General features: G+C 43.9%; 1 protein-coding gene across 1 annotated transcript in view; it reads left to right on the top strand.

Moving 5' to 3' along the window:
• Positions 1-24,655, top strand: part of PRLR (prolactin receptor) — a 293,258-nt gene that overhangs the window by 772 nt on the left and 267,831 nt on the right. The window contains exons 2-3 of the mRNA XM_039542962.1: positions 484-733; positions 7,115-7,196. The gene's annotated coding sequence lies outside the window, so the exon portion shown is untranslated. The remainder of the gene's footprint in view (positions 1-483; positions 734-7,114; positions 7,197-24,655) is intronic.

Below are 24,655 nucleotides of genomic sequence, written 5' to 3'. Positions count from 1 at the left end.
TCTGTTGTGAAAAGTGATATTTGTATGTTTGTTAATATCATTTTTCACAGCCTCCCAGATTCATGGAGCTCAATCTATTTGATTAACAAAGAGAAGGTTAAGGGGTGACTGTAAGTACCTATATGGAGAACAAATATTTGATAATGGGCTCTTTAATCTAATGGACAAAGGGATAACAAGACAAAGGCCGGAAGTTGAAGGAATTATTTTGTGGAAATTTTATTTGTATTGCCTGTGTTATACAGGAGATCAAACTAGATTATCACAGTGGTCCCTTTTGGCTTTGGGATATATGGATTGATGTGACACTTCTGTTTGGTAGAGGCTTCCAGATCAGATGCCATTTTGGTAGGGTTGTCCTGCAGTAATTATGCAAGTAGGATTTCTCATACCCACCAAACAGAAACCTGGTTGTTAGTCACCAAGAATGGAGTCCATGTAGATAATCAATCACAGTAGAAATAATGATTACTTATCTTACAGTCACAGTGGTTCTTCAGGATGAGTTTCATGACCTGCACTACTTCCCCACTACTGCATAGTCCTACTCCTTTGGGATTCTGTATTGTAAAGGAACTGAGGGACGGTTGGGTCTGCTGAGCCGTTTATGCCTTCAGGTGAAGGGAATGCGAGGACATCTAGGTGCACGCCTGGCACTGGTGGCCAAAAAGAATCCAATCTGGTCCTGCATGCACACCACAAGTGAAATCCACATGGGCAACGCTTCTGAAAGGTAAGTAACATTTTTTTCGTGACAGTTGGGAGGATGTTAGGTGAAAAATGGGCCTAGCAAATGACACTGATAAGCCACCAAATGCTTTGTCAATAATCAATTGGTGTATCACAGCATTCCATCTATTACCAGAAAAAATTCTCCAGTGTCTACTTTGTATTTTTGATCTCTATTCTGAATAAGCAAAAATCACTCCACTCTGAGATCAAAGCTGTGGACCTTGAGCATGGTCAATAAGAATTTAGGATTTCTTAATTTAAAAAAATAGTGTCCTGGCAAAGAACCTTGTGTGTGTGGGAGTGGCTTGGTAGAATCACAGCAGTGAGGTAAAGGACAGCAGTGACCATGTACAAGATTGGGAACTAGGGTGACCAGACAGCAAGTGTGAAAAATTGAGACAGGGGTGGAGAGTAATAGGAGCCTATATAAGAAAAAGCCCCCAACATCGGGATTGTCCCTATAAAATCGGGACATCTGGTCACCCTATTGGCAACTATTAGGCATATGCAGTAAGGGGTGACAGAGTGGTCAGTCAGTTATGCAGTTAGCTGGTTAGAACCTATTCATACTGGTAACAACATGTTTTAAAGGTCAGAGCTCTCAATAGAATTCTGAGGTAATGGTCAAGATTGAGCATGTGGGAGTGAAGTAATTGTTGCTAAGAATAGGAAAGTATGTAAAGAAAGAGCTACAAGGTAGCATAAATAGCTAGCTACCAGCTACAGTGTCTGAGTGCAGAGGCTTCATTGGAGAAGGAGAGAGCTGTGCAGGAAGAACAGGGAAGCCAGCAAGAGAAACCACAGAAAAACAGCTGCAAAGAGATTTCAGAGTGGTAGCCGTGTTAGGACATGTCTACACTTAACCCTGGAGCAATTGATCCAGCAGAGGTCGATTTATCATGTCTAGTGAAGACGTGATAAATCGACTGCAGAGCACTTTCCCGTCGACTCCACCTATGCTTCTCGCTCTGGTGGAGTACCGGAGTCGACGGGGCAGCAGCAACAGTCAACCTACCACAGTGAAGACACCGTGGTAAGTAGCTCTAAGTACGTTGACTTCATCTATGCTATTTTCGTAGTTGAAGTTGCATAACTTAGACCTACTTAGCTCGCATCCCCCTCCCCCAGTGTAGACCTGGCCTTAGTCTGTGTCATCAAAAACAACGAGAAGTCCTTGTGGCACCATAGCCCTGGTCTACACTATGGGGTTAGGTCGAATTTAGCTGGGTTAGGTCGATTTTAAAATGAATGTGTCTACACAACCAATCCCGTTCCGTCAACCTAAAGGGCTCTTAAAATTGACTTCTGTACTCCTCCCCGGCAAGGGGAGTAGCGCTAAAATCCATCTTGCTGGGTCAAATTTGGGGTAGTGCAGACGCAATTCGATTGTATTGGCCTCTGGGAGCTATCCCAGAGTGCTCCAATGTGACTGCTCTGGACAGCACTTTCAACTCCGATGCACTAGCCAGGTACACAGGAAAAGCCTGGGGAAATGTTGAATTTCATTTCCTGTTTGGTCAGTGTGGTGCACTCAGCAGCACAGGTGACCATGCAGCCCCCCCCCCCCCCAAGAATCGCAAACGAGCTCCAGCATGGACTGAACGGGAGACACTGGATCTGACTGCTGTGTGGGGAGAAGAATCTGTGCACGCTGAACTCCGATCAAAAGAAGAAATGCTAATATATATGCTAAAATCGCACATGGTGAACAGAGGCTACAACAAGGACACACAGCAGTGCCACATGAAAGTTAAGGAGCTCAGGCAAGCCTACCAAAAGACAAAGGAGGCAAATGGTCGCTCCAGGTCAGAGCCCCATACATGCCGCATGATCATCTGCATGGCATTCTAGGGGGGGACCCTACCACTACCCCACCACTGTCCATGGACACCTGCAAGGGGGGAGTCTCACGTAACAGGGAGGAGGATTTTGTGGATGAGGAAGAGGAGGAGAATGCGCAACAGGTGAATCCATTCCCATGAGCCTGAAGCCAGAGAAGGCACCTCTGGTGAGTGCACATTTGTAACTACAGTACAGGGTTTAAAAGCAATGGTGTTTAATGTTTGATTTGCCCTGAAGAATTGGGATGCATTTGCGGCCAATACAGCAACTGGAAGTCTGTTAATGTGTCTGGGGATGGAGCGGGAATCCTCTAGGGACATCTCCATGAAGCTCTCCTGGAGGTACTCTGAAAGCCTTTGCAGAAGGTTTCTGAGGAGGGCTGCCTTATTTCGTCCTCCACGGTAGGACACTTTACCACACCAAGCCAGTAGCAAGTAGTCTGGAATCATTGCGGCACAGCGCATGGCAGCGAATATTCCTGGGTTTTGTTCACATTCAGGCAACATTCGGTATATATCTTTCTGTGTTAGCCTCAGGAGAGTGATATTATTCATGGTCACCTGGTTGAAATAGGGGAATTTTTGTAAAGGAATATTAAAAGGACCCTGTTCATGCTGGGCTAAAAGGGATCATCCCAGAGACTAGCCACACGGTGGGGAGAGGGATGAAGGGATCATCCCAGAGAATAGCCACGCAGTGGCATGGGGGGAGGTGTGTGCTGCATATCCACCTGAAAACCGCAGCCCCTCCTTTTAAATGTGAAACCTAACCCGCATTGTTTGCCATGGGAAAGGAGGGCGCTGCATTTTGAAACCATTCCCACATGTTATGAAGGTGGAAGAAGCCAACCCCGGGTACCCTTTGGCTTACCATGGCTGCTTGGAAACCAAATTCTGTTGCCCAGCCATGTGTGATTTGTCACCATACCGACAGGCGCTCAATATAAAAGGCAAAATGCAACCTCGTACCTAAAGCACATATGTTGTCTGCTGTGAATTGCTTGCTTCACTGTGAAAGAGTCTCTCTTTTGTTCTCAGAAATGTATCATCTTAAATTTTACTCTCCCTTTTTATCCCCCGCAGGTGCAAATGTTTCTGTGCTCCCCCTATCATCTCTGGCCCTGAGGTTATTGCAGATTAGAAGGCAAAAAAAACCGCACTCACGGTGACATGTTTTCCGAGCTCACGCAGTCCTCCTGCACTGATAGGGCACAGTTTAATGCATAGAGGCATTCAGTGGCAGAGGCCAGGAAAGCATTAAATTAGCACGATGAGCAGAGGCAGGAGGCGATGCTGAGGCTAATGGGGGAGCAAACGGACAACATGAGGGGTAGAATGGAGATGGGACCTGGGGCCGAGACCCTGGCGAAATTAGAAAGTCGGCTCCTTTGGTTGTGTTAGTGCTGCAGTGTGGTGAGGAAAAGAATATATGAAGTTTTGAGGAAAAGAGTTAGTGATGTTGTAACTCAATATTCAGCTCAGAAAATCAAATGGCTTGTTTATTTTTGTTGGAAATCAGTGGCTGACAAATATGCAAAAACATCAACAACAGAATACACACCTCATTCCCCAAGACAATGGAAAATGCCTGCGGCAAAGAGGGGCCCCCTTGGAACATTGGTTGTTTTAACTATTCAAATAACCTGCAATAAAAAAAGAGATCCCACTTCAGCAAATAAATTGAGTATGGTGCTAGGAGTCAGGAACTCAGCTCTGCTGCTGATTCACTGTGTTTCATTGGGCAAGCCCGTCTCGGCCTGATCCTGCTTTTACTTCAGTTAATGGGAATAGTATAGAGCCTTCTGAGAGTATTTATCCATACTATATTGAGAGGGTCTGGGACGTGTTATAGATTAGTATGGGAGGTAGGCCATAATTTTCTTGGCCCTCAGAGTCATCCAACCCAACTATGGAAGTAATTATTCAGAGTTTAAATAACAACAAACAGCAACACGCATTATAATGAAGTAGTAACACAACACAAAAATAATCTGTAAGAAACAATCTGTTAAGGGTAGGAACTAGCTCAGGGTTTCTTTCTTGCTCACTTTGAGCAGAGTAGTTATTACCTTGTATTTTTAATTTTAAGAAAGAATTTATTCTGAGTCACATTTTCCTTAACAGTATATGTAAAAAGCTACTTTGACACTCAGTAACCAGCGTAGCACACATAATGTGCAGTGATAGCAAACTGAGCAGGAGAGAAGAGGCATACCTGCAAAAGCAGAAGTGAGGGGACAAAAAAGAGATGAACAAAACTATTGTATTACTGTACATTCTAAACACACACTGTGTGCACATTCTGTCATGAACACTCCCTGAAAAGAGCTGGGAGTTAGGGGGACTGGAACTAGCTGGATAAAGAGATTGGGACTACAAACTAGTGGGGGTGGGGAAAGAGGGCAGAGAGGAAGAGACAGATGTGACAAGGACCTGGGGTGTTGGGAGAGAACTGGGACTGGCTGGACAAAGAGACTGGGACCAGGAGCAAAAGAGGTGGGGGAGAGAAGGCTGACATGAAGAATCCAGGGAAGGAGAATTGGGTCTGGAAGCCAACTGCTGAGGGGAAGAGAGAGATTGGATGAGGAGACAGAAAGGGGAACTGGAACTGGGTGTGGGAGGGAGAAAGACTGGGAGTCAGAGTGATCCCAGTTGGGGAGACTAGGCCTACCTGGGCACAGAGACTAGGACTGGCATGCGATGCCTAAAGAGTGGAGACTGGGATGGGTAGGCAAGGAGAATGGGATTGGAACAAGGAGTGAGGTGTAAGGAAGATGCATAAATTTGGCATGGTGGAGGGGATGGGGCAAAAAAGGTGTGACGTTTGGGGAAATTGGGTAGAAGAATCTGTCCCAACTGAGCACATTCCCCTCCAAAGCCTGAAATGGAACCCAAGATTCCTGAGTCTCATCGTTCCTCTGCTGTCAGCAAATATCTGACACATTCCCCTCCAAAGCCTGAAATGGAACCCAAGATTCCTGAGTCTCATCGTTCCTCTGCTGTCAGCAAATATCTGTGACTGGCAAAGTGTGTGTATCAGATCCCCTCTAGTGCTTGGTCCACATAGAGGATGACACCCAGTATTGCTATTAGTTAGTCTATTAGCTCAAGTGGCAGAGGTCTGTGCAGTGGATCGAAAGGTTCCAACCCTGCTGGAGACCCACATGGCTATCATTATGATGCCACATGATGGAATTTCTGTTTTTACAATTTGCTTTATTAAAAATGATGATATACACTATGTTAAAAGAACATTATTAAGGTGGCAAAATTAAGCACTCAGAAGTTAAGAAAAGCCAGAACTAAGGTTGCCTGTGAAACATTAATGTGGCTCACTTGTGTGTATACTTTGTGATGTAGTCTTCAGTTACATGATCACATAATGTTTTTCCACAGGACGCCTGCTTTGTTCAGTGCACAGGCTGAATCTGTCCAGGATTGTGTAATAAAGAAGGCTATTGCCTGTAGGACCCCTTTCCCATCTGTTGCAGAAGTTGGATGGTTTGTAGCAAATAGACCAAAGGAGAAGAAAGGATGGTCTCATGGTTACTGCAACTGAATGGTGCACTAGAGACTTGGATTCTATCCATGTTTCATAGAGGTCCTGTGTAATGACAAGCAAATCACTTGAACCATACCTTTCACAGGTGCACACTAATTATGTGTTTCTCATTTTGTGGGTGCCCAACTTGAGATCCTGGATTTGTAGAAGCGCTGAGTACTCGCAACTGAAGTCAATGGGAGCTGTGCTTGAATATATAAAGTGCTATTAATGCTAAGTATTCTGAAAACTCAGGTGCTAGGCCTCTCAAATTGGGCACCCAAAATTAGTGGAAACTTTTTGCCTTAATTTCTCCATGCCTCAGTTCCACATTTCCCTAACCCCTCACCTCGGGGGCTTTGTGAAGATGAATTAATTAATGTTTGTGAAGCAATCAAGTACCATAGTGGTGAGCGCCTAGAAAAGCCCATGGGAAAATTAATAATTCAGTCCTCATAGCAGGGTTGTAAATAATGTGTGGTAAATAAGGCCTTAGGCCACACACTGAAAAATGAGGATAAACCCAAATATTTACTAGCTGTTCATTAATTGAGCAGGGTCCATCCTGTGTTTGTTTTTTTTATCTGTAATTATTATTAAGGATCCCAAGTTGTTTTACAGAACCTATTTGTCTGCAGATGAAATTCAGCCACTTTTCATGATAGAAATAGGACAGCTGTTGAACTGCTGAACAATTTATTTTTAGGAGGTAGAGTGAAGAATAACATATCCATTTTAAACTGGAGAGGGAATGTGAGTAAGCACAGTATAATCATGTGAGCTGGAGTTTGCCCAGCACCCTGGAAACTAACTCTAGTATCTGAAACTCTAGGGAATTTGTTCTCTCACCATGTTGAGGAGTGATTGGCAGGAAGTTAGAAATATTCTTGAGGGATCATTACACTTTCAGAATAATTTTCTAATCTGCAATCCTTAGCTAATAAGGGGTAAAATTGATGCTGTGAATGTGCAAATAATAATTATAATGCTGTTCCTCTAGAGAGACAGAGTTGACACTGCAGAAGAATTTGTTCTATCAGGCTTACTTTGATTATAACCACCTGATGAACAGATGACTCATGGTAGGTATCTTAACCTTAATGCATAGAGTTGAATTTTATGAGAACAAGATATCCATGTGTAGATTTTCTTCTCTAACAATAGGCCATTTAAGTACTTTTCTCATGAGTCACACGTCCTCTGATCTGTTGCCAGAATCAGTTTGTACTAAGGGTGAAGCTAATACAAACATTTGTTTTCCCCAGAGCACTAATTGAATATTGATGCTAGTGATGGCTGAATTAATGGTGTGCTTGTGTGCAATAGCCACTGAAATACATTCATGTTTAAGCATTTCTTTGCTTTACTAACAGACAACAGTTTCCTTCTTGAATACTTGAAGTGCAGCTAACATTTTTTTCATGAGAATCAAAACACGGCCAGAAGTAATAGTTGAAATTATATAAGGAATGACTAATGTGGAAGGAACAAACACTAATGTGGAAGGCAATAGTGAAAGATGTAAGAAACAGTGGACAAAAGTTAGGCTTTGATTCCACAAACCATCCCTAATCAACAAAGTGTTTAAGTACTTTGTTGAACCAGGACCTTAAATTGGAAATTCTGACAGAGTTGTTTCCCCCTTTTCTTCTGTGCCCTCTCTCAAATTTATTCAAATAGCATAATTGCATTTTACAGACATTGGGGATATTGCGGGAATGAAGGATTAAGTGCTCTGTGGAAAGGGTTGTCTCTTCATACAGTGCTCAGTCCAAAGGAGACCTGATCATGATGGTAATGCCGAAAGAATCCAGTAATGTAAATGATTAAAAATGACTTACAGTGGATAGGACTGTTAGGAAAAGACTACTTTTTCTTGAAATACGTCCCTAAAGGAAAATTGAAATAGTATAGGAGTACAGCAATTGTGTGTATTTGTTTGTATGCATACACTGATATCTAGAATGTATTGTTGCATAAAATCACTTAAAGTGCTAAAAAATCTAGTATTTGAAAGACTTGAAATATTTTTTTAATAAAAACTAGTAATTTGATTTAAAAGGATGAGTGTAATGTTAAATATGCTTTTAAAGTGTAGAAAATGGAAATAGGTCTACACAAGTCATCTAATCAATGAACTAAAAGCTAATTATTAAAATAAACTGTTAGCTACCTTCTCCTGAACTCATATTTTTATGGTATTTCTTTAAATTCATGAGTAACACGTGTAAGATATGTCACAGAGAGAAACTTGTGCAAGTTTTATCATTTTTGTGTTTGCCATTCTTTAAATCTCATTGATTTTAATATTGTACAGTTGTACAGATATATTCCAAACAGTTCAAATAAAACTGATTAAATTGTTTTTTCATTTGTTTTCTCGTTTTTTTGCCTCTGAGAATAAGGCAATAAAATTATATGAAGACTAGATTCACTAGCAAAATCAATGATTATCAAAGATGATGGCTTGAAGTCCTCTCTCTAATCCCAGAAAGAAATAAAAAACGAACAGCAGTAGTACAAGCTTCCAATGTACATGGCAGAGGGGCATTGCTGGCACATGATGGCATATATCACATTGGTAGATGTGCAGGTGAACAAGCCCCTGACGGTGTGGCTGATGTGGTTAGGTCCTAAGATGGGGTGAGGGGGAGGGATAGCTCAGTGTGGCAACTACACACCACACAACAGAAACACTAACCTAGGAACCAATCCCTGCAACAAACCCTGTTGCCAACTCTGTCCACATATCTATTCAAGGGACACCACCATAGAATCTAACCACATCAGCCACACCTACACATCTACCAATATGATATATGCCACCATGTACATTGGTCAAACCAGACAGTCTCTGCACAAAAGAATAAATGGACACAAATCAGACATCAAGAATTGTAAAATTCAAAAACCAGTAGGAGAGCATTTCAATCTCCCTGGACACTCAATAACAGACTTAAAAGTGGCCATTCTTCAACAAAAAAACTTCAAAAACAGACTTCAACGAGAAACTGCAGAACTGGAATTAATTTGCAAACTTGACACCATCAAATTAGGCCTGAATAAAGACTGGGGGTGGCTGGGTCACTACAAAAAATATTTTCCCTGTGTTGATATTCACCCCTTCTTGTCAACTGTTGGGGAATGGGTCACATCTACCCTAACTGAATTGGCCTCGTTAGCACTGACCCCTTCCCCCCCCACACACACTTGGTAAGGCAACTCCCATCTTTTCATGTGCTGTATATTTATACCTGTTTACTGTATTTTTCACTCCATGCATCTGATGAAGTGGGTTATAAACCATGAAAGCTTATGCCCAAATAAATTTGTTAGTCTCTAAGGTGCCACAAAGACTCCTCGTTGTTTTTGCTGATACAGACTAAAATGGCTACCCCTCTGAAAACTGTAATTTATCCAAAGACAACTAAAAGACCCCAAAGATAGTAACAAAAATAATTATGTTAATGGAATCTTAAAACTAATCCCACAGCTCTTCTTGAATGTTGTTATTGCAATGGGAAAGATGCTAATTTGAATTTTTCATACAGTTCAGACATTATACGTGGCAATGTTGTTCTCAATGTTTTAAAGCACTGTTAGACCAGAATAATATCAATGTTTGTGAGCCAAGCTGGCTACAGAAGTCTAGTCAGGAATGAGTAATAGATTTCCTCTCTTTTTGAAGATTGATGAGGATGTATTCTGTTTTGTACACATTGAGCTACTTATGTTCTATAGTTGAAGACAGGGAAGATGAAACCCAAAATATCAAATGTCTGTTTAGCAAGCATGTTAACTTGTATGTCTCTTCCAAAATAATTCCTTAAATATGTTTCAAATAATTTTCTTCAATTGTCTAATATAGAGTAGAGATGTTGAGAATGTTTTTAAGCAAGAAAACAAATTCCATGTTCCAGAGAGCTGCCTTAGTATGTTAAATGTGCTGTTTTTCAACAGGACAGAAACTGCACAAGTGAGAGCATTGAAGTTTTTCTCACTGCACGTTATTCCTGTATCGTAACTGAGGCTTTGTCTACACGAGCATTTTTCCAGCAAATTTCCCACAGTGGCTGTAGTAGTGGTGCAGTTTGGCTGGTGGGAGTGCTAGTGTTGACCAGCTGCTGCTGTTTAAACTAGCATGTCATAAACTAGTCCTGCTCAGAGGAGGCCTAGATGTCATGATGGTAAAAACATCAGCAGCTGGTTGAAATGAGTACTCCCACCATTGCAATAGTAGTACAGTGGCAGAAAATGCTCATCTAGACACACAGAGAATTTTTCCATGTTGCCTACTATTTGGACTTCCCAAGGGTGCCTGTAGTAGGGCACCTGTCCATCCACAAAGTTACTCCAAATATTGCATGAGCATTTGTTTACATCACCTTGAGGGTTGCCATGCTAACTATTGAATCTTCACCATGTTGTCTATTTCCACCATAGCAGTCTCAGTGTAAACTGCAAGTATTGGCATAGCAGCTGCACCCATCTTGTTGGTCTTTCTTATGCAATCCCACAATGCAGCTATCCAGTCTTCAGAGATCCCAGGAATGTGCGTGAATGCTGAGAATTGTGGATACTCAACATATCTGAAAATCAGGCCTGTTGTGCTGTGTCAGGTTCTTCTTTCCTTTTTAAAAAGTTTTAAGCACCGTCCCTAAGATGAGAAATGACCTCTTACCAAGAATCCTGTTTATACTCAACCACTGGCTCTTTTAGAGCTCTAGTCTGAATTGCCTTGCTTATTTCTGGAGACCAGTTTTTATGGTTGAGGGAAGGAGATCAAAATTGTCTTCAGATAATCAGCTTCCCATTTCCATCATACTTTTTAAGCCATTATGCAGTTTTCCTCTCACCACCGTCTAGCTAGGAAGAAGAGAGCAGACACCAACCACACAGGCTCTTGAAAAAATAACAAGATAAGAGAAACAAAAGCAGAAGCTGGAATTTGCAGCCATTCAATTCAATAAGAAGCTGCAGCATTGCATTTTTGGTGCTGTGTGGGGCTTTGTATCAGCAGACCTCCCATTCACTCATTCCAATGTATCATCTAGCCCTGGGCAAACACTTCTGGATTTGAAGCTGGGTGAATAATTAACATGATTTTTCTGCAAACGTGTACTTGAATTCTAAATCAAATTGGGTCTATCCAACCTTGAAGTAAGGTTTCTCACATGAAGGTTCAGGACAAAGGTCATATTCCCCTGAATGCACTGATATGTTTGTGCCCTGTGAAAATAGCAAACCAGACAAGGAAATGGCTGCTCACAAACATAACTGCAGTTGCCCTATGTGACTGTTTAAATCTGTGGCTCTCATATATAGCCAAAAGCTAATACCTTCTAGAAAATAGGAACTGAAAAGGTTTACAGTTTCCTAAAATTCCCTCAGTCTGCTTCTTCTTCCATCTTCCTACTGAAATAATTGAAACCCCACTAATTTATTCACTCTTTTTTCCTATTTGTTAAATTAGGTCATCTAATCACGGAGCATAAAACATACCTTATGACTTAGGTCACAGACTCACAGCTCAGAAATCAACTCGTGAATATTGATGCTTGCAGAAAATAGCCCAAACAACTCACAGGTTATAGTAAGTCTCTGCAATACAATCAAACACATGAATGCAAACTAACAATTTTGTAGAAATTGGGATCTGTTTGTAGAAAAGGGGCTTATTATATTTAAAGCCCCCTTCTGGATTCGCTTTTTGGTGGTTCTCCATTTTGAGTTTCCTCAGGAGCGGATTGTTCTGTCAACTTGTATTTACATTTCAACATTACACAGCTGGGTGATTTTGTGATTGGGTCACCTCTTCAAAAAGTAGTGGACTGAAACAACCAGTTCATTTCAGACAGATCATTAATCAATCTTTAGATGCTAACTGGTTTTGGTCACTATTGACCTTAACTGGATTTAAACCTGGTGACCTAGAGGTGCAAGCCTCCTAGCATTACACAGACAACAAGCTTCTAATGGGTCTTTTTAGGGCTTAATTTTTTATAAAGCATCAACAGACTTCAGAAGGGCACAAATGTACAAGCTTTGCTGGCTGCCTTGTTTCTTTATGACAACAACCATAAGGCATAAGGAGAAGATATTTTGAAACTTTCATTCAAAATACATTTTAAAATATCTAAACTAAGATCTTAATGATTTCTCCTATACTATACTGGGTGGATTTTTGCATATTTAGTGGAGGCCTATGGTAGTACTTTGTATGGTGATCAATCATAGCCTCTTTGGTAGACTATCCCTGAGCTGCAACCCTAACAACCTAGTCCCATGTTTAGATCTAAGACAGGTGTTGGCCACTTTGGACGTTCTAACTACTATTTTCTTTGGGCCTCCAGTTCCAGTGTTAAAGTCTGACTCCTGTACACTGATCTGAGATTGAGGTCCAAAGAATTCAGAGGAACATGTACAATTCTCTGTGAATTGCTTGCATTGTATGTTTTTATCACAGTCTTTTGAAATAACAGTTCAGTGCCTGTTTTCTGTTTAGGACCTTGGTATCATTTAGCTCCATACTTGGTTTTTAGTGAGTTTTCTTGTTGCCAACTGGTTGTTTCTCACAAAGAACCCTCCAGACACAATAGGCTTCAAGTGGGAATTTTTAGCAAGGTCTTGATTTTAATGTAGTGTGTTTGCTGCAAGTTGATCATGTATCAGAACTTTTGTCATTTTAAATGATGTTTGACTAATAAAGACAGATTTAGACAGTGTGCCACCTCCCTGAGGAGCTCCTATCAATTACTTAATGAGATGGTAAATTAAAAATATTCACATAGCAAAAAAATGGAAAATGTAACAGAATTAATAGGTTTTACCATTAATATTGTAATGAATGTTTCTTTCTGGGAGTAAACACATCATCAGTCAGCAGAAGCCAAGTTTTTTTTTTCAGTCTAATTATCTTACTTTTAAATATTATACTTCATTCTTCTAGTTTATTATTATGAAGGGCATTCAACTGATGGTCTATAGGTAGGGTTATTACTCTTGCTCCGATTCTCATTTATTGTATTCTTGATGTAGATAGCCTGTCAGATCACAAATAATACTGGAGAAAATTGTCATTTATGTTTGACTGCTTCTTTACTAAAATATTTTATGAGGGCTGCCTGCTTTATATCATCACATTCTATTACCTATCTGTACTTAAGACATGGAGACTGTACTTGATTTTAATAAAAGTAATTTGGTAATAGCAACTATACGTTATTCTTCTGATATGTAGTATTATTAGTGTATAATCTTATTTTGGAGGTAACATTTTACAGCTTATTTGCAGCACTGAGTGAACAGTAGCAATTGTTAAATTATGTATTAATTATTATAGTTTAGTCACATGGATCAGATTATTCACATATTATCAACCAACAGGATCAGACTTGAAAGTTAGATTTAACAATTTTTTAACTGCAGCTCAGTTTGTGAGTGTAATAAAACTAGAGGTGATTTAGATGTGAGTCACACAGGGAAATAATAATAATTCTGCATACCCTTTCCCACTTGTAGAAATTATTTTGTATGTCTATACTGCAATCAGAGGCGTGACCAAAGCATGTGTGGACATACCCAAGCTCACTTTGATCTAGTTAGCTCGAGTAACAATAGCAGTGAAGCTACAGCAGCACAGGCACTATTGAAACCTGGGAAAACTCAATACCTTTCCTGGCTGCCCTTCACAACCTACTCCCACCCTACACCCACCTCTCATTCACTATTGAAATATTGACTCCAACATCTGATCGGCCCAGGATGCCGGCTTCCATCGCCCTCTTGTTAAATTTTCAATCAAACATGTTAGTGCTTTTTCCCATGCTGCCTTTCATGCTTCAGAGGAGCTCCCTGTAAACATCTGCAAAGTTACTTTTTTATCCACCTTCAAAACCTTGCTTAACATTTTTCTCTGCTGTAAAGTCTACAAAAAAACTGACAACAATTAGGCCGCTAGTGCACTGATGCCATTGCCTATCATGGTGATCAATATTGTCTCAGTTTCCTTGTGTTCCTCTGTGTCCATCTGTTGTATCTTATTTTATACTTAGATTCTAAGCTCTTTGGGGCAGCTACTGTGTCTTTGTTCCTTATTTGTACAGTGCCTAGCACAATGGGGTCCTGGTCCTTAACAGGGCTCCTTGGTTCTACACTAATGCTAAATAATAATACTTTTTGCAAGCACTGTCTGTGTATTAAACAAGGAAAGCCTTATTAATGGGAAAAGGAACACAGCTTTAATTTGGGAATATACACCAATAATAAATCAACCTTATGTTTATATGAATAATAAATAAGACACCACCCACACAGGATTATTAACAGTGGTTGTTTGCCTCCATTTCTCTACCTGCCAGTGTGAACATCTGATGGACAAATGTCCCTATCACATGCCACTGCCCTCATTCCCCTATTCTGCAACCCACTCATTGCTTATTTAAAAGGACTAGTGATGTCCTAGAGTATGAGTGCAGTAGGACAGGTCCATCTCCAGCCCCAGGTCGGTGGTGGTGGGAGGGAATGTTACCTGACTTCCATCAAGATAGGCCTTGCTACTGTCTCTGCACCATCACCTTTGAATCTTTTCTTGTGCATTGTTGCCTCTAAGTCATCTCTCTAGCCATGATGCCAAGTCCAGATCCTAAGGCTCCCACACCTAGGCCAGCTATAATGATTATAGCTCTAGGGGTGCTGGAGAGTCACTCGTTGCCACCACTTTTACATCAGCTCTCATCACAGTGCCAGATCCAGGTCCTTACTAGAGTTCATTCACTGCTGGTCATTAAATTGAGGAGGGGGTTCAGTGCCATAGAAGACCCTCAAGCAGAGTCCTTGCCCCCAGGGATTCACTCTTCACCACAACATAGAAGCCCCTTTCCTCTCCTTCCCTGTCTTGTCCAACTCCACTCTCCAGCCATGCAAAACTGAGTTTTTGCTTATGCTGAGGTCTCATCAGGACATAGTAAGTGTAGGTTTGTTAACCTTTTTATTACCCCTACATGCACAATCTTAACTAAAAGGACCAAAATGTTCACAGGATTTTGGATAACAAATACGCAAATAAAGCCTCGACTCAGTGTATCTCTTATTTTTGTGGACTGTTAGATGGAGGCAGAAACCCCTTCCCTAGTGCTCCAGTGCTGCCATAGGCTTGCATCATAATATAAATAATAAATATATCTTGTACCCAGCAGGAGAAGAGCCTTCTAAAAAACCAATAATTTCCATTCAGCATCTAAAGCAACATATGTACAAAATCTAAACATTGTTTTCCCAGATCCCCTGAGAGTAGAACCCTTTTCTAATCAAGTTGAGAATAGCGGGAGTTGCAAACCTTTAAAAGGCTAGGAGTATCCGTTATTCACTTTGAATCAAGGAAATTCTACACGTTGGTTTGACATTTCTGTTTATAATATGAGTGCCTGTATCTTCCTCTGGAATGTCGATAGATCAGAGAAAACAAGTAGCTTTGCTTCACAGACAGTAAATAATTTTATCAATATTTTGATAGCCCTTACTTGACAGCTCACTGTATGCCAGCCTCACATCTCATATATGTATCTCTAAACAGACTCAGCCATGCGATTTAATAATAGACTGGATGTATATATTGGATGTAACCTACGATAAACATTCGTATTACTCTGCTAATGGAATTATGGCAACTTTTCCTGTAACTAGCTGCTCTGGGAGATTATGTTCAACAATCATTGTTAGGTAGAGATAGTCAAAGAATATACAACATAATTAGCTTCTGTTGTGTATGATGAGAAAAGAATTTGAGCTATCAAAAGCCCGAGAAAAGCAAGCATTTACAAAAAGCAAGCACACATTATCATTGTATTAAGTTTACAACCATATATATCAGGCAATACAAAAATTAAGTTAACAGAAACATTAAATTGTTCACACTAAAAATATCTAATCTTTTAAAATACTAGGTCTGTTATGAGTAATCACTGTCATGAATGTTTTGCAGTCTGATTTGGGAAGTACTTTCCCATCCCTGCCAACAGTCCTGGATTAGCCTGAGCTGCTAGGTGCGTGACTGAGGAACTCACTCTTACTGAGTGAAAAAGGGACCATTGAGCAGGATGACCTGAGCTACTTGTTCCTTTCCTGGAGGAACTAGGGAGCAGGAAGCTCTGGAGGAGCCAATAGCCAGCCCAGACTTATTAAAAGTGGGTTACTTTGTCTGATTGATTGTAGGTCCTGTGCTTTCCTACATGGGGTGTATACATAGAATCCATTGTTTGACCTAAGTGCTGCTCTACTACATTTTCTAAGGCCCATCCAACTCCTCAGTTGTAGGGTGACCAGGTGTCTGGTTTTGGACCGAAACACCCAGTCAAAAAGGGATCCTGGCGACTGACTGTCCGGTTCGTGGCACCACAACGGGGCTGGCAGGCTCTCTGCTAGCCGCTGCACCGCAGCGCATGAGGCTCCCAGATCAGGAAGCAGCCGGCATGTCCAGCTCCTAGCCTTAGGGTGTTGGGGGGGATCCGAGTGCTGCCCCGCCCACAGGCCCAGCTCCCATTGGCTGGGTCAGGGCAGGGGAGGAACTAGAGCCACTCGTGAGCGCCCAGCAGGCTGCTGTTGAGGGGTCATGTGGCACGCGCCTCTCACGCTGCTGCCCAGCCCTCTTCTTGTGCGGCTGGGCCACTGGGCTCAAGCTGCAGCACGTGCCCTGCGGCGAACAGCAGTCTGTCACCCCATCACCGGCACCCAGGAGTTCAAGGTATGTGTATCCCCATCTCTGAGTGCTGGGAATGGGGCTGCACCCCCATCCCCCTCACTGTATCCCTCCCCGCCCCAACCCTTCTACCCCCTATCCTCCTCACTGCATCCCTCCCTGTCCCATCCCATCCGATCCTGCCTGCCACAACCACACATCCCAGCTCTGTATCCCTTACAGTGCTCTGCCACCCATCCTCTCCACCTCCCAGAGCCGCCACCCCCATGTCTCTCACCAGTAATGAGCTGCCAAAATCTTAACAACCCATTCCCTATAAAAAGTTCTGATTTAAGGAATGTGCCACAGTATGTATTTTTTGTATCAATAGGGTTACCATACGTCCGTATTTTCCTGGGAGGGGCTGGCTGGAGACAGGGGTGTGTGGGGCTGGCTAGCTTCAGGCAGGGCCTCAGGGATTGGCTGGAGACAGAGGATTACGGGGCTGTCTGGCTTCAGGCAGGGGGGTGCAGCAAGGATTGGCTGAAGACAGGGCAGTGGGTGTGGCGGGCTGGCTGCGGGCAGGGGGTGCGGGGCTGGTGTGGGCAGGGCAAGGGGTGTGGTACTCATGGGGAGAGCATCTTGGAGCAGCCCTAGTAGCAGGACGCAGCCCAGGCCCAGCAGAGCAGCCGGGGACCCACCAAGCAGCAGCGGGAGCCCCAGGGCCAGGGGTCAAGGGAGCAGCAACAGGGCCAGGCGGCAGCCTGCATAGCTCCTGCAGCGCAGCAACCCCGGTGGCTGGAGGAGGAATTACACACTTCCCGGCCAGAACCCATCAAAGCCGCAGCACCCCCTCCTCACCGGGAGGCGGGTTAACAAGCGGTTCTAAAAACGCTTCAAATTTTAACAACCGGTTCACGTGAACCAGTGCAAACTGACTCCAGCTCACTACTGTCTCTCATCCCCCACACCCCTGCACCCCATTCACCTCCATACACTGCTGCACTCCCATTGTGTCCCTATGCACCCCGTGCCCCCATATCCTCATGCACCTGTAGCCTTCTGCCTCCCCCTTCATCCTTATCCACCCCACAACCCCCCCCCAAAAAAACTCCTCCTCTCTGGGATGGGGTGAGGAGTCTGTGCTTTTGGAGCGGCGCTCCAACAAACAGAATGCAAAGACCTACGGGAATGTCTCCAAAGCCATGAGAGACAGAGGATACAGGCGGGATGCAACGCAGCGCCGCGTGAAAATCAAGGACCCCAGACAAGGCTACCAAAAAATCAAAGCGGCAAACGGACACTACAGAGCCTGCCACCACTGTCCCACCAGTGACCGTGGACTCTGACGATGGGACAGTGTTGACGGCCAGTTCCTCGGCGATGTTCGCGGACGGGGAAGATGAGGAAGGGTTTGTGGAGGACGAGGCAGGCGACAGCGCTTACAACGCTGGTTTCCCTGACAGCCAGGATCTCTTCAGCACCCTCACGGAGATCCCCCAACAACCCTCCCCGGCCGTTAACCCAGACTCCGAATCAGGGGAAGGAGCAGTCGGTAAGTGCTTTAAACATGTAAACTTTTATTATTAATGGAACAGGAATCTGAACTATGTGTAAAGGAGGTCTCTCTATATATATGGGGATAGAACAGAAATCCTCCTGGGAGATCTCCACGAAGCTCTCCTGGAGGTAATCGAAAAGCCTCCGCAGGAGGTTCCTGGGGAGAGCTGCCTTATTGGGTGCTCCGTGGTAGCACACCTTTCCACGCCAGGCTTTCATGAGGTACTCAGGGAGCATTGCCTCCCCGAGCACGGCTGCATAGGCCCCTGGTTTGTGCAGGCTTTCACGCAGCATGCGCTCTCTATCTCCTTTAGTGACCCTCCTCAGGGCGATCTCGCTCAGCGACTCCTGCATCTAATTAGGAAAATTACCGTAATGTTACGCCTGGTCCAAAGTATTTTTAAAAAATCTCCGGACAGACGGCATAGCAGAGAGTCGGCACGCTGCTGCGTGACAAGCATAACGGAAAGCCAAAGAATCAAATGGACGCTCATGGAGGGAGGGAGTGGGGGCGAATGAGGACGCAAGCTATCCCACAGTTCCCGCTGTGTCCGAAAATCATTTGCATTCTTGGCTGAGCTCCAAATGCTTCTAGGGTCAAACACAGTGTCCGCGGTGGTTCAGGGCATAGCTCGTCAATGTACAGCCACCCTCACCCCCAGAAGGAAAAGGGAAAGAAATCGTCTCTTGACTCTTGTAAATGTCACCCTATGTGTACTGAATGCTGCTGGTAGACGCGATGCTACGGCACGCTACGGTAGCATCCTCGGCCCCCACCCCCGCCTCATGGGTGACTGACGGTGCAAAATGACTGGTACCCGTCCTCATCATCAGCCTTGCGATAGATGGTGTAGTGCAATAGGACTGCTACCTGTCCTCGTCATCAGCCCATAAGTAGACGGCCTGCTCACCGTCTTCATCATAGCAACAGGGGGCTGAGCTCCATCAGCCCCCGCCCTTCATGTGTAAAGAAAAGATTCTGTACTGCCTGGACTATCATAGCAGCTGGAGGCTGCCTTACCCTCATTTCATTTCCCTAACAAGTCACTGTTTCTTATTCCTGCATTCCTTATTACTTCAGCATACAAATGGGGACACTACAATGGTAGCCCTGGAAGGCTGGAGGAGGAGGGAAGCAACAGGTAGGGTTGTTGCAGGGCACCCTGTGAATGGCACGCAGCTCGTCATTCCTGGGATCTGACACAGAGCGGCTGTGCTCTGTAGTTCTCTGATACACTGCAACCCTAGTACAGTTGCCCCATATTCTAGGCGAGACTGTTTCTATTTTTAGATACCATAAAGGAGGGATTGACTCGGGGAGTCATTCCCAGTTTTGTCTTTGCGCCCCGGCTGATCTCGGCCAGGGGCAACTATGACAGCAGCAGAAGGTGTAGTGCAATAGGACAGCTACCCGTCATCACCTTGCCAATTTACATTGGCGTGGTTGATGGTGCAATATGGCTGATAACCATCTCTGCTGTCATGCAAAAGCAAATGAATGCTGCTGTGTAGCACTGCTGAATCGCCTCTGTCCGCGGCATCTAGTACACATATGGTGACAGTGACAAAAGGCAAAACAGGCTCCATGGTTGCCACGCTATGGCGTATGCCAGGGCAATCCAGGGAAAACGGGCTCGAAATGATTGTCTGGCATTGCTTTCCCGGAGGAAGGAATGACTGACTACATTTACCCAGAACCACCCGCGACAATGAAATTTGCACCATCAGGCACTGGGATCTCAACCCAGAAGTGCAAGGGTCGGGGGACACTGCGATGGGGTGGAACAGGGGCAGAGTTTATGCTTTCAGGATTGCCGGCTGCAGGAGTGTGGACGAGATAGGTGCTGTGCATGGTGTTGTTCACAGACACAGACTAGACTGTGTTCATTGTTCAGAAAAATGTATCTTTGCAAGGAATTCACTCCCCTTTTCCCATCACACAGCTTCGACTGTCTCCAAACCTGCCACAGCATCCCCCTCACAGAGGCTGGCAAAGATTAGGCGGCAAAAGAGAAAGACACGGGACGAGATGATCGCTGAAGTTATGGGGTGTTCCCGAGCCAAGGCGGACCAGCAGAGCCAGTGGAGGGAGACCCTCTCTCTGTACCAGTGCTCACACAGCGAACGGGAGGAGAGGTGGCGTGAGGAAGACAAGCAGGCGACTCAAACGCTGCTTGGACTAATGAGGGAGCAAACGGACGCGCCTTGTGGATGTTCTGCAGGACTGCAGCCAGGAGGACAGAGCCCCCCCGCAGTGTATCTGCAACCGCCCTCCCCCGCCACAAAGTCCCATACCTCCCGTCACCCAAAGTAACCAGGAGTGGCGCCAGGGGCCGTGAAAACTGTCACTGCACCCCAGCAGAGTGCTCAAGTACCCAAAAGCTCTCATACCCTAATTTTTGAGAATTCCTTCCCTTCCTGACTCACCCTAGCCCCAATCCCAGTTTCATCCCCTGACTGTCTGGTTAATTATTAAAAATACTTTGCTGTTAATTACTGTTTCCGTCATGCTTTTTTACACAACGCTGCGTTTGAAGGGGTGGGTGGGTGGGTGGGGAAGGGGTTAGGGTATTGCATAGGACAGTCACCTTTAGCAGGGTACAGAGACGGGGGCAGGATCAGCAGCAGGTAACACACACAGAGCAGTCAGTAGGCACCCTGGTCAGTATGGGAGGTGGTTTGCAGGTTCTGTGTGGGTGGTGGGGTACGTGACTTTGTAGCGGGGGAGGGTGGTTACAGATCTCATGCAACGGTCCCTGTCCTGGACCACAGAGCCACGCAGCAGAGGAATCTGTATCCGTCCTCCCCCGCCACAAGGCCACATAGCCCCCGCACACAGAGTCCCAAAAAGGAGGGATGGCAGGCTCCATTGAAACAACCAGTCCGGCACTGCAGACCGCTCTGGGAGCAGGAGCCTGTCATTCCTCGAGTTTAAAGGTGGTCTTTACATCACCGCACACCCTATCCAGCACAGTCTGCGTCCCAGTTTCAACTCTTTAATGCAAAGTCATCAATAAAGAAACCTTTGTAAAGTTACAGTGGAACATGTTATTTTATTTTGTGTTTGAGTGGGGGGGGGGGTGGACGGGTGTGTAACTGCTGAGATGCTAGTCACAGTAACTTGGTAAAAAAACAGGGCAGGTTCAGCTTCTCTGTAAAGAAACTGAACAATCACAGGTCACGCTGCTCGCTGGTACTTGAAGAGTTCCTTGTCGCTGTGCAAGGCGCCTGCATAGGGCTTCACGAGCCAGGGCATTAGCGGGTAGGCTGGGTCCCCGAGGATCACTGTAGGCATCTGCACATCCCCAAGAGTTATTTTGTGGTCCGGGAAGAAACTACCTTCCTGCAGGCGTCTAAACAGAGCAGAGTTCCTGAAAACATGCGTGTCATGAACTTTGCCTGGCCACCCGACGTTGATGTTGGTAAAACATCCCCCATGGTCCACCAGTGCTCGCAGCACCATTGGAAAGTAGCCCTATTTCTCAGCAGCTGACTGTGGAAGAGGTGGACGATAAGGTGCGAGGAGTTGACAACGGCCATAACTGCAGCGGGCTCCGTGCTCGCAGTGCTGTGGTGCCCGCGCTGTCACTGAGCAGAAAAGTGCACGAACAGATTGCCTGCAGGTGCTTTCGGGGAGGGAGGGAGGGCGTGATTGATGGTTCAATGATGACAGTTACCCAAAACCACCCTCGACACATTTTTCCCCCAGCATGCATTGGGGGGAAATCCCAGAATTCCAATGGGCAGCGGGTTGTGCAGGAACTGTGGGATAGCTTCCCACAGTGCACCGCTTCCAAAGTCGACGCTGGCCCTGTTACTGTGGACTCACACAGTCGAATTAGTGTATTTAGTGTGGATACACAAATTCGACTTCATAACGTCGATTCCACAAATTCGACTTAAGTTGATTCGAAATAGTCTTGTAGTGTAGACATACCCAATGATTCATTGCCAAACCGGGAGGGCATATCTAGTGGGGTTTTGCAGGGTCTGTCCTGGGTTTGGTACTATTGATTATTTTAATTAATGGCTTGGATAATGTAGTGAAGAGAATGCTTATAAAATTTGTGGATGGGGTTTAAGCACTTTGGCGGACAGGGCCAGCTTTAGGATGTGCGGGGTGCGATTCGAAAGAGCTACCGCCAAAATGCCGCCGAAGACAGCAGCAGCGATTGAGCTGCCACCGAAGATAGCGGCGGCAATTCGGCGACAGCTCAATTGGTTGCTGCTGTTTCTGGCAGCTCTTCGGCGGAGGGTGCGGGGCCCTCTTAGGCGCAGGGCACGATTCCTGGGAATCAGGGGAATCACCCTAAAGCTGGCCCTGTTGGCGGACAGGATTAGAATTCAACATGACCTTGACAAACTGGAGAATTGTTCTGAAATCAACAAGATGAAATTTAAGATAAGTGCAAAGTCCTGCCCTGAGGAAGGAAAAATCAAATGAACAACTAGAAAATGGGGAATAACTGGTGAGGCAGTAGTAGTGCAGAAAAGGATCTGGGAGTAACAGAGGATCTCAAATTGAATATGAGCTAACAATGGGATGCGATGACAAAAAACGGCTAATACTTTGGGATGTAGTAACAGGAATGTCATATATAAGTCGTGGGGTAATTGTTCCACTCTATTTGGCACTGGTGAGACCTCAGCTGGAGTATTGTGTCTGGGTTTGGAAGCCTTACTGTAAGAAAGACGTGGAAAAATTCAAGTATGTCCAAAGGAGAGCAATAAAAATGATAAAACATTTAGAAAATCTGACCTATGAGGAAAGGTTAAATAAAGCTGGATATGTTTAACCTTGAGGAATGAAGACAGAGTGGCCACCTGGGAAGAGTTCAAATATGTTAAGGGCTGTTATAAAGAGGATGGTGATCAATTGTTCTTCATATCCACTGAAGGTAGGACAAGAAGTAATCAGCATAACCTGCAGTCAGGGTGATTTAAATTGGATATTAGGAAAAACGTTCAAAATTAGAGAATCACCGGGTTAGACAAACACCTGTCCATAATGGTCTAGGTATACTTGGTCCTGCCTCAGCATGGGGGTGGGACTAGATCACTTCTCAAGGTCCCTTCCAACCCCACATTTATATGATCTATGGTACACTAGTATACATGCCCTTTTAGTGATGGGAAAGAGTCTTGGTGACAGTAACGGTTTCTGATTGCTTAAAATGGGAAAAACGAAAAGACATTTTAGGGAGTGAAAGTTCATCTTGGGACCTACTTTATGGGATCCTGAAAGACTACACAGGTCTGTCAGCAAACTGACTGGATAAATGTAATTCCCTGTAATTCCTCTTCAACATATTTTCAGAAAAAGAACCCCATGCATCTGAAAATTACTTATGGCAAACAGCCATGCTTATTACAACATTTTTAGTGCTGCTCGTACTGTCAAATCACAAATGATGCTAATTAAAACAGCAACTCCCTTCTCACTGCTGAAAAGCAGTGAGCCCATTGCTTCTAAATTCTGAACGTATCTGTTGAGATTAAAAACACTCCCTTGCCCCAAGAGACAATTACAAGAGTAAATATTTTTAGTTTAAAATAGAAATAAACACAATAAATTACATCAAACCTATTGCTTCCTAATTCATCATTCATTACCTGTTTGGCACAAAGAATGAATATAGCAACCTTAGAGATTAACTAATGTCCAATATCACAAAACTCCCACTGATTTCTCCATCTCACTTTCCCCACCTGCAAAATGAAGATAGTATCATTTGCCTGTCTTTTTATAGTGTTGTGAGAATTAATTAGTTCTATCTGACTTTTTAATGGTGTTCTTGCAGTCCCTAACACTGTAATATCTATGCATTAATATTTATAACATTTTGAAGTTGATAAATGTTGATTCTCACTAACAACCATTGCAAAATACTGAATTGTGAATTAAGCCCTGATCCTGCAATGCACTGTAGGTAGGCAAACCACTTGAGTGGTTTCATTGTGTTGTGGGGGGACTATCTGCATGGGCAAAGTTCCTTATATAAGTATCTGTAGAATTGGAGCCTAAAATAGCAAGGATAATATATCGTTAAATGTATTTTGTTAATTTTCATTGACTCTTGTATGTTAGTTTTAACACTCATGATGATACTTCATAGAACACAAGTAAACAAATTAATGCAAATATGCATTCAAGTAAAGATACTGTATAGTTTGTAAAATAGGGAAATTTAGAAATATAAGACCTCATCATAGCTCTTTGCTGTTAGATTTTTGTTTAGCGGTAGAGGGAGACTACCAATTTTTTGTGTGGTTTAGTGTGGCTCTTGTATTATTATTTCAAAATTA

The sequence above is a fragment of the Mauremys reevesii genome, linkage group 6 (assembly GCF_016161935.1).
Source record: "Mauremys reevesii isolate NIE-2019 linkage group 6, ASM1616193v1, whole genome shotgun sequence".
Classification (NCBI taxonomy): domain Eukaryota; kingdom Metazoa; phylum Chordata; order Testudines; family Geoemydidae; genus Mauremys; species Mauremys reevesii.
Note: the sequence above shows the minus strand (reverse complement) of the source record. Positions and strands in the feature narration are given on the sequence as shown.